General features: G+C 43.8%; 1 protein-coding gene and 2 long non-coding RNA genes across 4 annotated transcripts in view; 1 reads left to right on the top strand and 2 right to left on the bottom strand.

Moving 5' to 3' along the window:
• The window catches only part of SHC3 (SHC adaptor protein 3), a 144,084-nt gene that overhangs the window by 127,527 nt on the left and 2,802 nt on the right, over nucleotides 1-13,755 (bottom strand). The gene's annotated exons all lie outside the window — the stretch shown is intronic.
• LOC142874255 (uncharacterized) lies at nucleotides 3,985-5,486 on the bottom strand. Its single transcript, XR_012922054.1, has 2 exons — nucleotides 5,190-5,486; nucleotides 3,985-4,437 (listed from the first exon to the last, which is right to left on the bottom strand). It is a non-coding gene; the product is annotated as an uncharacterized LOC142874255 (long non-coding RNA).
• On the top strand, nucleotides 4,485-6,445 carry LOC105876164 (uncharacterized). Of its 2 annotated transcripts, none has more exons than XR_001156283.2 (4): nucleotides 4,485-4,557; nucleotides 5,176-5,266; nucleotides 5,829-5,858; nucleotides 6,260-6,445. It is a non-coding gene; the product is annotated as an uncharacterized LOC105876164 (long non-coding RNA). The 2 variants fall into 2 exon arrangements; XR_012922052.1 differs by having other exon boundaries at nucleotides 4,487-4,557; nucleotides 5,173-5,266.

Genomic DNA, 13,755 nt, shown 5'->3' with positions numbered 1-13,755 from the left:
TTGACATTGCTACTATGTTGAGTCTTACAACATGGTGTTTCCAATTATTTAAGCATTTTTAAAATTCCTTTCATCAGTATTTTGTGACTTTCAGCAAACATATCCTATACACTTTTTGTTTAGGTTTATACTTAAGTATTTCCTTAAGTGTGATTGTAAATGTTGTGCATTAATTTCAGTTTCCACGTGTTTACTTTTAGCATTCAGAAATGAGATTGGTATTTGTGTAGGCATCTTGGATTCTACAACCGTGCTAAATTCACTATTAGTTCTAGGAATTTGGTTGATTATGTTGATTAATTTTTCAAATGATGAACAAATCTTAAATACCTGCTAAATCCCACTTAGTCATGATGTATAATATAGATATTGCATATTTTACTTGCCAATCTTTTATTGAAAATTTGTATGTAAGTTCTTGAGAGATAGTGTTTTGTGGTTTTCTTTCTTTTTTCTTTTCTCTCTTTCTCTCTCTTTTTTTTAATACTACCTTATCTGGTTTTTGATATCAAGGTAATACTACTTCCCAAAACTGAGTTGGGAAGTGTCTGTCTTCTATTTTCTGGAAAAGATTAAGTAAAAGGGATGTTAATTCTTTACATGTTTAGTGAAATTGTCTAGTAAAATCATCTTGGCCTGGAGATTTTTTTTTTTTTTTTGAGAGCTTTTTAATTACAAATTTAGATTCATTGATGTCTGTAGAACTGTTGTCTCTTTCATCTTGGTTGATTTTGGGTAGTTTGTGGTTTTAAAGCAATGGATCCATTTATTCTATGTTGTTGAATTTACGAGGATAAAGCTGTTCATATTGGTCCCGTATTGCCCTTTTAATGGCTGTAGGATCTGCTGAGATCTCTCATTTCATTCCTGCTATTAGTGATTTGTGTTCCCTCTTTTTTATCTTTGTCAATCTTGCTAGGTTTATCAATTTTACTGATTTTTTTCAAAGACCATGAGATTTTGGTTTTATTGATTTTTTAATTTATTTCCTGTTTTTAATTTCATTGATTTCTGCTTTTATTTTTGTTACTTTCTCCCTTCTGATTACTCTGGTGCTTCTTGTTTAGTTTCTTGAGACAGTTAGATTATTGGTTGGAGAACTTTTCTAATATAAGCATTTGGTGCTATAAATTTCCCTGTCAGTAGTGTTCACCCTGTGTTTCATATATTTTAATATGTTGTAGCTTTATTTTCATTTGATTCTATGTATCTTTTATTTCCTTTGAAACTTCTTCTTTATCTCATGGATTATTTGCAGGCATGCTTTTTAATTTTAAAATTTGGAGACCTTCCGATTTTTTATTACTGATTTCTAATATAATTCCATTTTAAATTGAACTCCATTATGATCAGAGAACATATTCTGTATAATTTTAATTCTTTTAAATTTAGTTATATTTGTTTTATAGCCAAAGATATGGTGTATCTTGCTAAATATTTCATGGACACTTTATTTATTTATTTATTTTTGAGACAGAGTTTCGCTTTGTTGCCCAGGGTAGAGTGAGTGCCGTGGCGTCAGCCTAGCTCACAGCAACCTCAATCTCCTGGGCTCAAGCAATCCTTCTGCCTCAGCCTCCTGAGTAGCTGGGACTACAAGCATGCACCACCATGCCCAGCTAATTTTTTCTATATATATTAGTTGGCCAATTAATTTCTTTCTATTTATAGTAGAGACGGGGTCTCGCTCTTGCTCAGGCTGGTTTCGAACTCCTGACCTTGAGCAATCCTCCTGCCTCGGCCTTCCAGAGTGCTAGGATTACAGGCATGAGCCACCACCCCCGGCCTCATGGACACTTTAATGTTTATTCTGCTGTGGTTTTGTGGAATGCCCTATGAATGTACATTAGATCCTACTAGTTGATTGTGTCATTCAATTTCTGTATATCATTGCTGATTTTCTGTCTAGCAGTTCTATCAATTGCTGAGAGTGGGCTGTTGAAATCTCCAACTATAATTATGGATACATACATGCATTTTTGTTATTGTTCCTATTCTGATAATGGGTTCATATCATACAAGCTTTTTGCATAATGCTCTTCTCACCCAACAATGTCTTGTGAAAATCTTTTCAAATCAACTGTAATAGGGCTCTGATTCACTTTTTTAAATGACTGCATATTATTGCATGGTGTAAATGTACCAGAATTTATTCTACTATGTTTCTACAGGGGAATATTTGCTTCGTTTGATGGGTGACATAATTCCCAGTGACGATCCCCTGGCCTCCTCAACTGCGAGTCTGGGTTCTGATTGCAGCAGCTGGCCGCTGGGGACTCTGCAGTGGCGGAGCGGCCCGTGGTAGGCAGTGAGGTAGGAAGGCGGGAGGTGAAAGTAAGTCTATAGTGAGCCTTTTGAGAAAAGAAAATGTAACTTTGGAAGTCATCAATAATTCTGCTTGTAAATCACAATAAACAAGCCTAAAGAAAGCTCTATCATCCTTTCTTTACCAAAGAGTGTGGTACCTTAGGCAGCGAGTAAGTTCTCTCCAATCCTGTAGGCCTGTGAACTCAAGGCCTGAATTATTCTTAAGACAGGACAAAGCTCCAAAGATGGAGTATCTACCACCCCTGGGCAAAACTGTAATTGAACCACATTCTTTATTATGGTAAAGTCTCTTAAATTTAACTTACAAACCAGAATATAAACAGATAAGAGAATCCAGGATATAGTAGAATCAGGAAAGTTGAAGGAGTGAGAAATGTTTAGCTCAGGGAAGAGAATGATAAAGGAAAACATCTCTTCAGCAACCTCGAGGGCTGTCATCTGGCAAGGACAGGACACAGTCTGCAGGGCTGGAGAGAACAAATGCCCAGCGGATGCAGGGGGGCATGGGGTGCAAAGCACAATGGCCAGCCCCCCATTCCAGAGGGAGCTCCTGGCCATTAAAAGGACTCCGGCACAGCCCTGATTCCAGATGATCCCAACCCTGAGTTCCCACCATGGCACGGGCAAATGACCCCTGATGTCCACTGTCAGGCTCTCCTCTGACCACAGCCAGCCTGCAACGGCATGTCTTCCCATGCACTAGCATGTCTTTCCATGCACTAGCATGTCTTCCCATGGCTCCGCACGCAGCGTATACACTCGCACCAACAAAGGGCTTCTCCCTCTGATTCTCCTGCCTTGAGCACTCTCTTCCTACCCAGATCTGGATAAACCTTCAGGACCCAGAATACATCCTGCTTCATATGAGAGGCCTTTCCTGATAACCCAGCCCATGCTGATCTCTTAGCACATAATTAGCACCTTTGGGAACATGGATTTGTTTTTAATGGGTCAGCTTTTCCTGTCCAACTGGGTCACTAGTTCCTTTTAGGGTATCACACTACACCTGTTTTACAACCTATAATACCTTCCACAGAACTGACTCCCAAAAAAGTACTTGTTGATCCATTAGTTCCTCCCGCCCCCTTTTTTTCATAAATGCTTTAATGAGAAGTGGGGCCATGTGAAAGTGTTACAGAGTTTAGCTTTCTGTTTTGAAATGTCCCAGTAACATTTCGCTATACATGGCTGTCATTAAAACTGAGTCTCTCACTGCAATTAGCTTTCAAAAGAAAGGACAGAAGAAAACAGAATTCCTAGGTCTGCTAAGAATGCTTCCCAACTACGGAACAGCCTGATAGAGACTTTGGGGGGCAGGGGGCTGCGGCATCTATACCAGTTCACAGAAGAAATAATTACTAAAGAATTTACAAATAGAGTTCAAAATGCGCCTCTGTGGAGTTATGTTCTTAATCCCAAACAGCCAGGGGGACAATAGGCCCCTAGGTTAACTTATCGGCCACTTTCGATCGGTGACATTCCCCAGTGCCCTACGGCCACTTCTACTCTCCTGTCTTCAGGCACTGAGTGCTGACCATGGGCTCTCCCCCCAGGGAAGTCTTGGGGTAAGTGGCTGACCACCTGGCTGGAAATCCGTGGCCTTACAGCATATCTTAGCCGACTCAGGCTGCTATAACAAATAGACCACACACTTGGTGGCCTAAATAACATGCTTGTTTCTCATAGTTCTCGGGCTGGAAGTCCTAGATCAAGGCCTTGGCAGGTTCGGTGGCTGATGAGGGTCTGCTTCCTGGTTTGCAGACAGCGTCTTCCCGCTGTGTCCTCCCATGTTGGAAGGAGAGTGAGGCAGTCCTCTGAGGCCTCTTTCACACGGGCACTGATCTCATTCAGGAGGGCTCCACCACCAGGCCCTAATCGCCTCCCAGAGGCCTCACCTCCCAATGCCATCACCGGGGGGCAGGGTCTCAGCATGTGCATTACGGGAGGACACGAACGTTCAGTCCGCACCGCGTCAACGCGCGCCACAATTCATGGCCTGATGTCACACACGTGCACGCGCCTCTGGATCGCAGTGTCCCTGAGCGCAGGGAGCGTCTGGTTCAGCCTGGACTCTCCGGGACACGGCACGAGGCGTGGGCAGAGTCTCACCTAGCGTGGGCTGAGCGGATGGCTGCGGAGGTAGACGCACAGCTGCGAGACCCCGGGCAGAACCGCCAGCTGCTGGCGGCGGAGAACAGTGGCTTGTTGGGCTAAAGCTTGAAGGCCGAGGTGAGCTGGAGAGAAGAGGCCCAGAGGAGCGCCTGGCGGGGGAGGAAGCTGCTCCTCATGGCTGGAGCATTGCGGAAGGGGAGCAAGAGGCGAAGACCAGAAACTAAGATGAAGCCAAACCAAAAGCTTTCTTCTCACAATAAGGAATTTGGATTGAATTCTGTGAGAAAGGCAAGCTACAGAGAGCTTTTAGGAGGTTGAGATGACAGACATGTATTTTAGAAAGGCAAATGATTCACTGCACTTATAGAAAAGGGGGAAATATATATATTTATCTTACTAGATGCTGAAAAAAATCCCTGATAAAATTCAGTAACTGCTGGAATTTTTTTTTTAATTTTGAAAACTAAGATCATAGGTAAATTTTCTTGTGAAAACATATATAACAGTAATTTGCTTCTTGATAGTTGAATACAGAAGGGCTCACTTTGTTGCCCAGGCTAGAGTGAGTGCCGTGGCGTCAGCCTAGCCCACAGCAACCTCAGACTCCTGGGCTCAAGCAATCCTCCTCCCTCAGCCTCCCGAGTAGCTGGGACTACAGGCATGCGCCACCATGCCCAGCTAATTTTTTCTATATATTCTTAGTTGTCCAGCTAATTTCTTTCTATTTTTTAGTAGAGACGGGGTCTCACTCTTGCTCAGGCTGGTCTTGAACTCCTGATCTCCAGCGATCCTCCTGCCTCGGCCTCCCAGAGTGCTGGGATTACAGGTACGAGCCACCGCACCTGGCCTGGTATTTGTTCTTTAATTTGGTAAAGGCCAAATAGAGACATGCATCAAAATACTTTTTAAAAAATCCATGACAGCAAATCTTAAATGGAGAAAATTGCATCTATAAATTATTGTTATTGTTATTATTTGCAAATTAAGAGGAAAAAAACCATGCTTTTTCAATTTTAGTGTGAAAACCTTGATGTAGAAACGTGTTTCCCCTCCTGGGTGTCTCTGTCGCTGGTTGTGATTCTAAAACCGCCAACATATTAATATAAGACGGCCGCATCCCCCGCTGCTGGGCTGCTCCAGCCATGTGGGGAACGCTAGGCATCCCTCCGGGCACAGGCGGCCACCCGAGCCCCCACACTCTGCCAGTGTGCACACCGCAGCCCACACCCTCCCCCGTGCTGTAGAGACCCACTCACAGCTCACCTGGCCAGCACGGTCACAGTTTACCTGTCTCCTTGCGGAGACCCCTAGTTCAGTAGCCATCTATAGTAAACCCTCAACAAATCTTTGAGGAATTTGTTAAATGTTTCTCTCTTTAATGCCCACAGGAACAGTAACAAAATCTGAGACCCTTCCAGGTAAGTTTACTTGATTATTTCTTATCCCGAATCTCCATGTTTTGGTGAATAGAAATCCCCGTAAGTGCTTCAGATTAGCTAGTAGCCACTCTAGAAAAGGCTTTGGAAGTTGTGCATACTTGAGATAGTGAATTTTATGTGTCAACTTGACTGGGCCATAGGGTGCCCAGATATTTGGTTAAACGTTATCCTGGGTGTGTCTCCAAAGTGTTTTGGGGATAAAATTAACATTTGAATCAGTAGACTGAGTAAATAGATTGCCCTCCCCAATGTGAGTGGGCCTCATGCAATGTGTTGAAGGCCCAACGAGAACAAAAAGACTGACTGTGCACTGCAGAAGAAGGAATTCCTCTTGCTTGGCTGCCTTGAGGCTGGGACATTGGTTTTCTCCCTACCTTTAGAGTCAAACTGAAACACTAGTTCTTCCTGTTCTCAAGCTGCCAGCATCAGGACTAGAACTTACACTGCCAGCTCTCTCGGGCCTCCACCCTGCTGACCCACTCTGCAGATCCTGGGACTTGCCTGCCTCCGAAACTGTGCGAGCCAATGCCTTATCTGTTTTTTAATAAAAAACTATTGGTTCTGTTTCTCTGAAGAACCCTGACTAATACAACGCTAGTAAAAACAACTTAGGAGAACACCCATTTCCAGAAGGATTGTCTGATGCTGGCAGAGGCTCCACCAGACACCGAGCAGGGGAGGGTAGGTGGTACAGCTCCCACCGCCACCACCTGGGGGCTTGGAGACCTGCCCCCTCCTCACAGCTCTACTTTGAGGGCCACAGAGTTGAATGCAGGGAGATCTGATCATACTTGGGACACTGAACTTGCTCAGCCATATTTGGGATCCCTACTGAGTAAGCCCAAGGCTGCAACTTATTAGTCAAGAATGGTGCTCTCTGAGCACCAAGGCGGGGACACCACCTAGACCTGCACAGGACCAGAGCACCACAAATGCCACTTACAAGTTCGTTTCTGAAAGACAGTCACCACATGCCAGCTAGAGACCCTCATTCCCGTTAAGCAAGGACCTCCTTCATTTCTAGAAGATCTCTGAGCATCCAGGCCACAGCTTGACCAACTCCAGGGCAAAGACAGGTCCACACAAGTCAGTAGAGGAGCCACAGGCAAAACCCGGATGTCCCGAAACTGCTCCTAAATAATTCACGTGTGGGGGCACAGAGGGCGGCGAGCTGATGCCTGCTGAAGCAGGGTGGCGGGCAGTGCGCACCTGGGGCTCATGACATCATTCTTTCTATTCTTTTGTGTTTTGCATGCTGCACATATGTTTAAAATGTCCATAATAAATGCTTAAATTTCATAAAAGAATGGTTCACAAGGCACAACACAAAGTTTACAAGTGATCTAACAGGGCACGCAGAGCTGCAAGCACAGACGGCGGAGGTGCGTGTGAAGCGGCCGAGGCCCTATCACCCCTGCCCCTGGGTCGGGGACAGACAAGACAGAGGGGCCAAGGCTCCCTTCCCCCGCCGCCAGTTCCTAGGCGCCTCTCCTGCTGAGCAGGCTGCCGGCCTTCTAGGCCAGGGGGCTCCACACGAGACGGGGGCGGGCGAGGCAGCAAGAAGGAAGGGAAGTGCTAGATCCCCGCAGTGGACGGGAGCTTTGGGACCCAACATGGCACAGCCCCGTGGCCCAGGGAGGCGCTAAACTGCGTGCTCACCACAGGCCAATATGTACTTCTGCCGGCATGGAGCGCGGCTCCCGCGCCCAGAGGGGCGAGAGGGCCCGCCAGGCCCGGAGAGACGCCTGCGCGCTCCCCAGTCGCACAAACACACAGCACGTGCTGGGAGCAATGGCATGTCGCCAGCCCTCCAAATCCCAGAAAATGCCTTTTAAAAACAATAAAAATAACAATACAACAATTAAAAATAACACAAATAAAACAAAACAATGCAGGATAACAACTATTTACATAGCATTTACATCATTTTAGGTATTATAAGTAATCTAGAGATGATTTAAAGTGTACCCGAGGATGTATGTAGGTTACATACAAATACTACATTTTACATAAAGGGACTTGAGTATCTGTGGATTTTGATATCTTTGAGGATCCTGGAACCAGTCCCCTTGGGTGCCCAGGACCACTGTATACAAATGCCCTCACAATCAGCTGACACCTTGTCTCCAGGAGAAGCAAGAAGTCATTGCGAGGGGCTGAGTCTTCCAGGCGGAAGACACTCAAAACAGGCATGTTTTCATTGTTCTATTCTGAGGGGCGAAAGGTTTCTGTTATTCCTTCTTTGGTGGAAATCATAAGACGCCCAGATTATGGCTCAGTGCCTCTGCTAAACGCCATGTGAGGGGCTAATTCTTTGTCAACAAAGCTAGAACCATGTTTCGACTATCAATTAAAAAAAACAGAACGTTTCTTTTGGGGGCAGGTGGCATTAGAAATTTTTAATATGTGCAAAACCACAAGCACTAGCATTAAACATATTGCTAGCAGGTCCCTCTAGACTGCCAAGCAATTATATTTAATGGAATTTCATAAAATGAAGTCTGTCAGAATGACCTCAGAGTGGAGAGTACTTCTGATGTGAGGCTGGGTGAAGGCCAAGTTCCAGAGTTTGAAGCGTTCTTACAAGTTTAAATTCTTAAAATCTGGAATGGAATCTTTGCTTCTTTTTCTGCCTATTCAATAGACAGAAGTGAGGAAAACCTCTCTGGAGGGCTTTTCCACTTTGGGAAAACAACACGTCTCAGATGAAACCCTAGGGTGTTTCGAGTCTAAAGCAAGCAGCGTGCTAACAACGAGCTCCCGAACACGCTCTGGGAGCCTTGGCTCTCAGGGGGTCAGGCGGCTCTGCGGGGCGTCAGGAACAGCGGCTCTGGCGGACAGCGTAAGGCACCTGAGTCTTCCAGGCAAAAGCACTCAAAAGTAGGCACTCCCGATCCTAGTACGGGGAGACACACACTGGCGGCACATCAGTGGGCCCTTGTGACTTCCACTGTAAAGATATTCATTAACCACCACTTGGTGTAGATCTTTTATGGTAAAATGCAAAATGTTTTTCTCTTGTCCTTTACCCAGAAAATTGTGCACAATTGGCCATGTCTTTCCGTTACATCCATCACCATTTTACTTATGAATGAAATAACTCCACTAACTTCATTATTATTTGGGTGTTTTCATTGAACACTCTGGCTGCTCCTCATGGCTTTCCTCTGAGCCCCACCGTACAGACACTCAGGTCCTGCCAGCGCTGCGGGGCCTGGCCCTGGCGCAGTGACCCGGCAGCGTGCTTCTGTGGGCCCGCCTCTTCCAATTACATTAGATGCTGGAGCAAAGACCCACACTGGTCACCACACCGCCATTTCCCCCTCGCCAGGCTCCCAAGCCACAGAGACCACGACCAACCCCAGCACAACGCTGCCCTCAACTTCCTGCCAGGACAGCAAGGTCCAGAGAGGGGGCTGACTGCTCACGCCCCGCACCAGGGGCAAGTGGAGCTGCACCCAGGGGCCTGCCCTGCCGGTCATCCCCAAGCCAGTGCCCACAGGCTGAGCCCGTCCCACGTGTCCCACCAGCCTACCAGCGGCTTCACATGTTTGCCCCCCTCGGCCTTCTGCTCCCAGGACTTAGCTGAAGTTAATATTTACCATATGGTCTTCAAAACTATGACATACATTCAAAGGTAAAACATCATGGGCAGGCAGAGGAGAAGTCTGTTCTTTATAGGATTAAAGTTTCACTAACAGCTTACCTTTCAGAATGATTTTTTCCTAAACATGAATATAAAGGAAATGAATGAGATAATTGGGCATTTCTAAAAATATGACATCTACTATTTTCTAAAAAAAAAAAAAAAACAAAAAAAAACAGCACCTATCCAAAGTCATCATAAGTTGTCTACCTGTGGGGTGCGTGTGTGTTGTCATTATGGGTGTGTGTGGTGCGTGTGTGGGTTTGTGTATGTGTGAAGTGTGCATGTGCTCAGTATGATGTTGGCTATGAAAATAAAAAAAAAAAAAGAAAAAGAAAAAAAAAGTGTGCATGTGCATTTAACATATCTATGCTTATGCCACATAAAAAGAGATGGCACACTTTCTAGATCAAATCAATAACTGTATCTATTAATATCAAAAGAATTTCTTTAACTATTTTTCAAACCATTTGGACAATATTCACGTGTAAGCTGCCCATATTATGAGATTTTTAAATAGTTTTAAGAAGAAAAATCAACTGTCAAAGTTCAACTTCACTTCAAGGAACAATTTTGCAATCTAGAACTAAAACAATATTTAATCAATTTCACCATAATAATATTTTATGGCTATACTTAAAATAACTTTTTTATGATCTTTGCTCATAGTTACCAAAAGAATATAGTTCTAAGACAAAGACGATTGAAGATATTTTTATATACTTAGGCAAGCAAAAAAGAAAAACAAGAATAAATTTTAGAGTAAATGCAATTTATAAAGACCATCTATAAAGAACAATTTACAAATAAAATAAATGATTTTCAATATCATCAGATTCACAAATGGGGGAAATAAAATGAAGTTTAAAGAGTTCTTTTTACAAACAAGGTTTCGTTCCAAAAGAGAAGCAAACACTTTAGCACACCAGGACATGATGGAGCACTTTTCCGATCATCCGATCTCCTACAAATAGCCATCTTCATTGTCAGTAAAGGTGTAACACTCCCCGCCCAACCTCCCTCTGTGAGTGGAGGAAGCCTGGCAGGTGTCTGGGTGGCGCCCCGCGAGCTCATGCTCGCCGGCTGTGGGAATGAGTGGCGACACCTCAAGGCACTGCTTCTCAGTTTGGTCTCCTGATTCTTCTCCTCCGCATTTGGGTCAGTCCTAAATGTGGTAGTTCCTTTTCTTACCTTTTTCAGTCTGTGGTGCCATAGGACCTAAGGAGCCCTTCTTCTGGGGACCAGCCTGGGGCCAAGGGCTGACAGAGCAGCCCACAGCGTTCCCTCCAAACCCGCGCCTAGCGGACAGTTTCAAAGTTGAACCTCAAGGCTGTGCCTGTCTTCAGAAGGTCCAGAAGGTTCTTCTACCTCAGCTCACTGGCTCTTTAAGAACTGAGCCCCCCACCGACCTCCTGTCCCCTTAACTGTTCATGTCTTTCTTTCCTCCCTAAAGTCTTCCCGGCGTGGATCTGAGGACGGAGGGGTGAAGCATCAGGGCACTGCCTTTTGGACGAGCTGCAGCCCGGCAGCCCGTGAGTGGCTGGGTCCCAGCCCGCTCTGGCTCCAGGACAAGACGATTTAAAGGCTGACAGCACCATAGCCAGCACTCTGTATTTCCATCAGTCTCTAGCCCAAATAGAAGTTTTTAGATGGAAATTTAATGAAAATATTCATTGTTCTTTGTTGTTGGATATTTCTTTTCTATCTGTAGTTTCTTGTTCTTTCTCTTTGACATCATCAAAAGAAAAAGTGGGGGCAGTTATCCTTCAAGGGCGATAGAAAGGTGTCTCCAATAAGGCCCACCTGACATGAATATAAACCTTGAAGCCGCGTGAGCTGGAGCCTTTCTCCAGCTTCCGGATGTGTATAAACTCCAGTGTTATTTAACAGCAAACTCAGCGGCGGGACCGATTTACCATGCCATGAGCTTTGAATTCTAGTGCTGCTCAGGAACGTTTTCCATCTTTAAATTTTACATCCTTCACTAATTAACGTTACAAGTTGCTGCTCAAATATTTTGATGTTTCCTAGATGATCAAAACCCTCCAGATTTCTGTATTTTACAGTCAGTGCTCTCAGATTAAGTTGAAATATTTTTGAGTTACAATTCTTATGTGTAATATCCTAGTATCACCTATAAGTAGGTATTTCTGTAAGAGGGGAAAATCCATAACAATACGCTATATAAGTTTTTCAGGAATCTGAAAAACATCGGGACTTTCTTTAACTTAGAAAAAATTTCTGTCCAAGAGAATAATAAGTCCTTTTTCAAACCCTAAACTTTTAGATTTTATGATCGATATTTAGTCATATTATAAAGATCCCCCTTGTCTGTCTACCAGAAATCTTTTAAAGTAAGGATACCAATAGAGCTGTTCACAAATCAGCAAAAAACACCAAATTAAGATATTTTTCAGTTTCATAATTTTTTAATAAAATAAGTTCGTGGTTTTAAACTCAATATGGGCAATGTGGGAATTTGCACATGTGCATCTGGCCATGTGATGATTTGAATCGAAACTGCACACAAGAAATTGTCCTGTGGTATCTGGTTTGCTTTCTGTGAGATTTCAAACTTCTCCAGGAAAGCAAAGGACAATGCCTACATTTACTTTCACATGACTCCACTGTTCACAGCTGCTGATTAACAGGGGAGCAAACCACCCACAACAGCACAGAGCACTAGTCAGTCATGCCATGCACCCCAGGTCACTGCAACCCTCAACTTTGAGGCACCACAAAGTACCTCCAAGACACAGACATGCTCTGCACATATCCAGCCCTCTAACTACAAATACTATTGCTACCACTGGGGGTAAGTCACAAACCTTACATCAACAGATTGTCGAAGCAGGGCTGACATATTTTAGTACGTTCATCATTATTTTGCCACATCTGACCTTCAGAGCTAGACAGCTGCCTTCATTCTTCCAACAGCAAATGCAAAGCTCTAAGCAAAGGTGTAAGTTTGAGAATTCTCCCTAAATTTGAAGACTACCATCTATGTTCAACATGACAGGTATAAAATGCTTTGCCAAGGTCTATTTATTTATCTATTTTAAATGTAGCCTTTTTAATAGCAATTACACTAACACTGTAGAGGTAATTATTAGTAATACACTCTGGTGTCACACTGTAACCTCAAAGTTGTCAGGATTTTTTGTTTGGTTTTATTTTTTCTTTTTATTTTGGGCTGCTGGTTACATAATTTAAATAAGCAATACAAGATGAGTATACATTTTTTCTTAAAATAAGGTCAACCAAATATGCATACTTTACGCTGATCCTTTTTGGTAAAATAGAATAGCCCATACTCAGGGAAGGTTAAGTTTAAAAGCAGTCTCAAAAGGCAAAGAGGCTCTCTTTTTGATTAATACCAATGGTCACATTCGTTTATGAGCACTTTTGATACAGTTAAATGTAACCCACAACATCAACTGTTTCTTTTACTAAGAAACAGTTCCAAAATCACCAAGATGCTGCATTTTACCTGAGGATGTTTTCTGTTGAAGTTTTAAACTGGCTCTGTAGCCTGTATTTACAGACAAGCCGTCCTGCAGGCTTCTCCATGTTACTGACGACACCATGGGGACAGAGTTTGTGCCTCATTTCTTTTTCTTTTTTTTCCATTTTTTTAAATTTCAGCATATAATGGGGGTACAAATGTTAAGGTTACATAGATTGCCCATGCCCGCCTCCCCCCTTCATTTCTTTTTCAATAAAAAGTCATGCCTTGGAGTGGCATGTCTGAAATAAGGCAGCTTTGACCCTCCCCCACCCCAGCACCGCCAGTGTCTGCCCAGCCGTAGAGGCTCAAATAGGTGTTGCCCGACAGGCAGCTGGAAATAAGCGTGTGGCAATTAACTGAACTGCGCTATTTGCTCCTTAAATATCATAAAATGCTTGCATAAGGGATGAATTTTATTGACTACATCGTGATTTTATAATTGTTTGTATTGTAGGACAAACTCCTTTCCAGCCTGTAGCTCCGAGAGCAGCCCCCTCATCTCCTTTTAGCCTGTTTAGATGGAAGAGCACAGTCACCAGAAAAATAGTCCCAAAGCCTCGTTCCACTGCTGTAAACCAAAGCCTTTCCGCGTGGAATGCAAGACAAACACCACAGGAAACCTGGCCTGGGTAAGAAAGTAGAGCCCCTCTTGTAGAAAGCAGGACAGCATTTGGCCTGCTCTGCAAGGAGCTGGGAATTCTAGCTGTGGGGAAGAAAGCGCC

The sequence above is a fragment of the Microcebus murinus genome, chromosome 12 (assembly GCF_040939455.1).
Source record: "Microcebus murinus isolate Inina chromosome 12, M.murinus_Inina_mat1.0, whole genome shotgun sequence".
NCBI lineage: Eukaryota > Metazoa > Chordata > Mammalia > Primates > Cheirogaleidae > Microcebus > Microcebus murinus.
The sequence above is the reverse complement of the archived record's forward strand: the minus strand, read 5'-3'. Positions and strand labels throughout refer to the sequence as shown.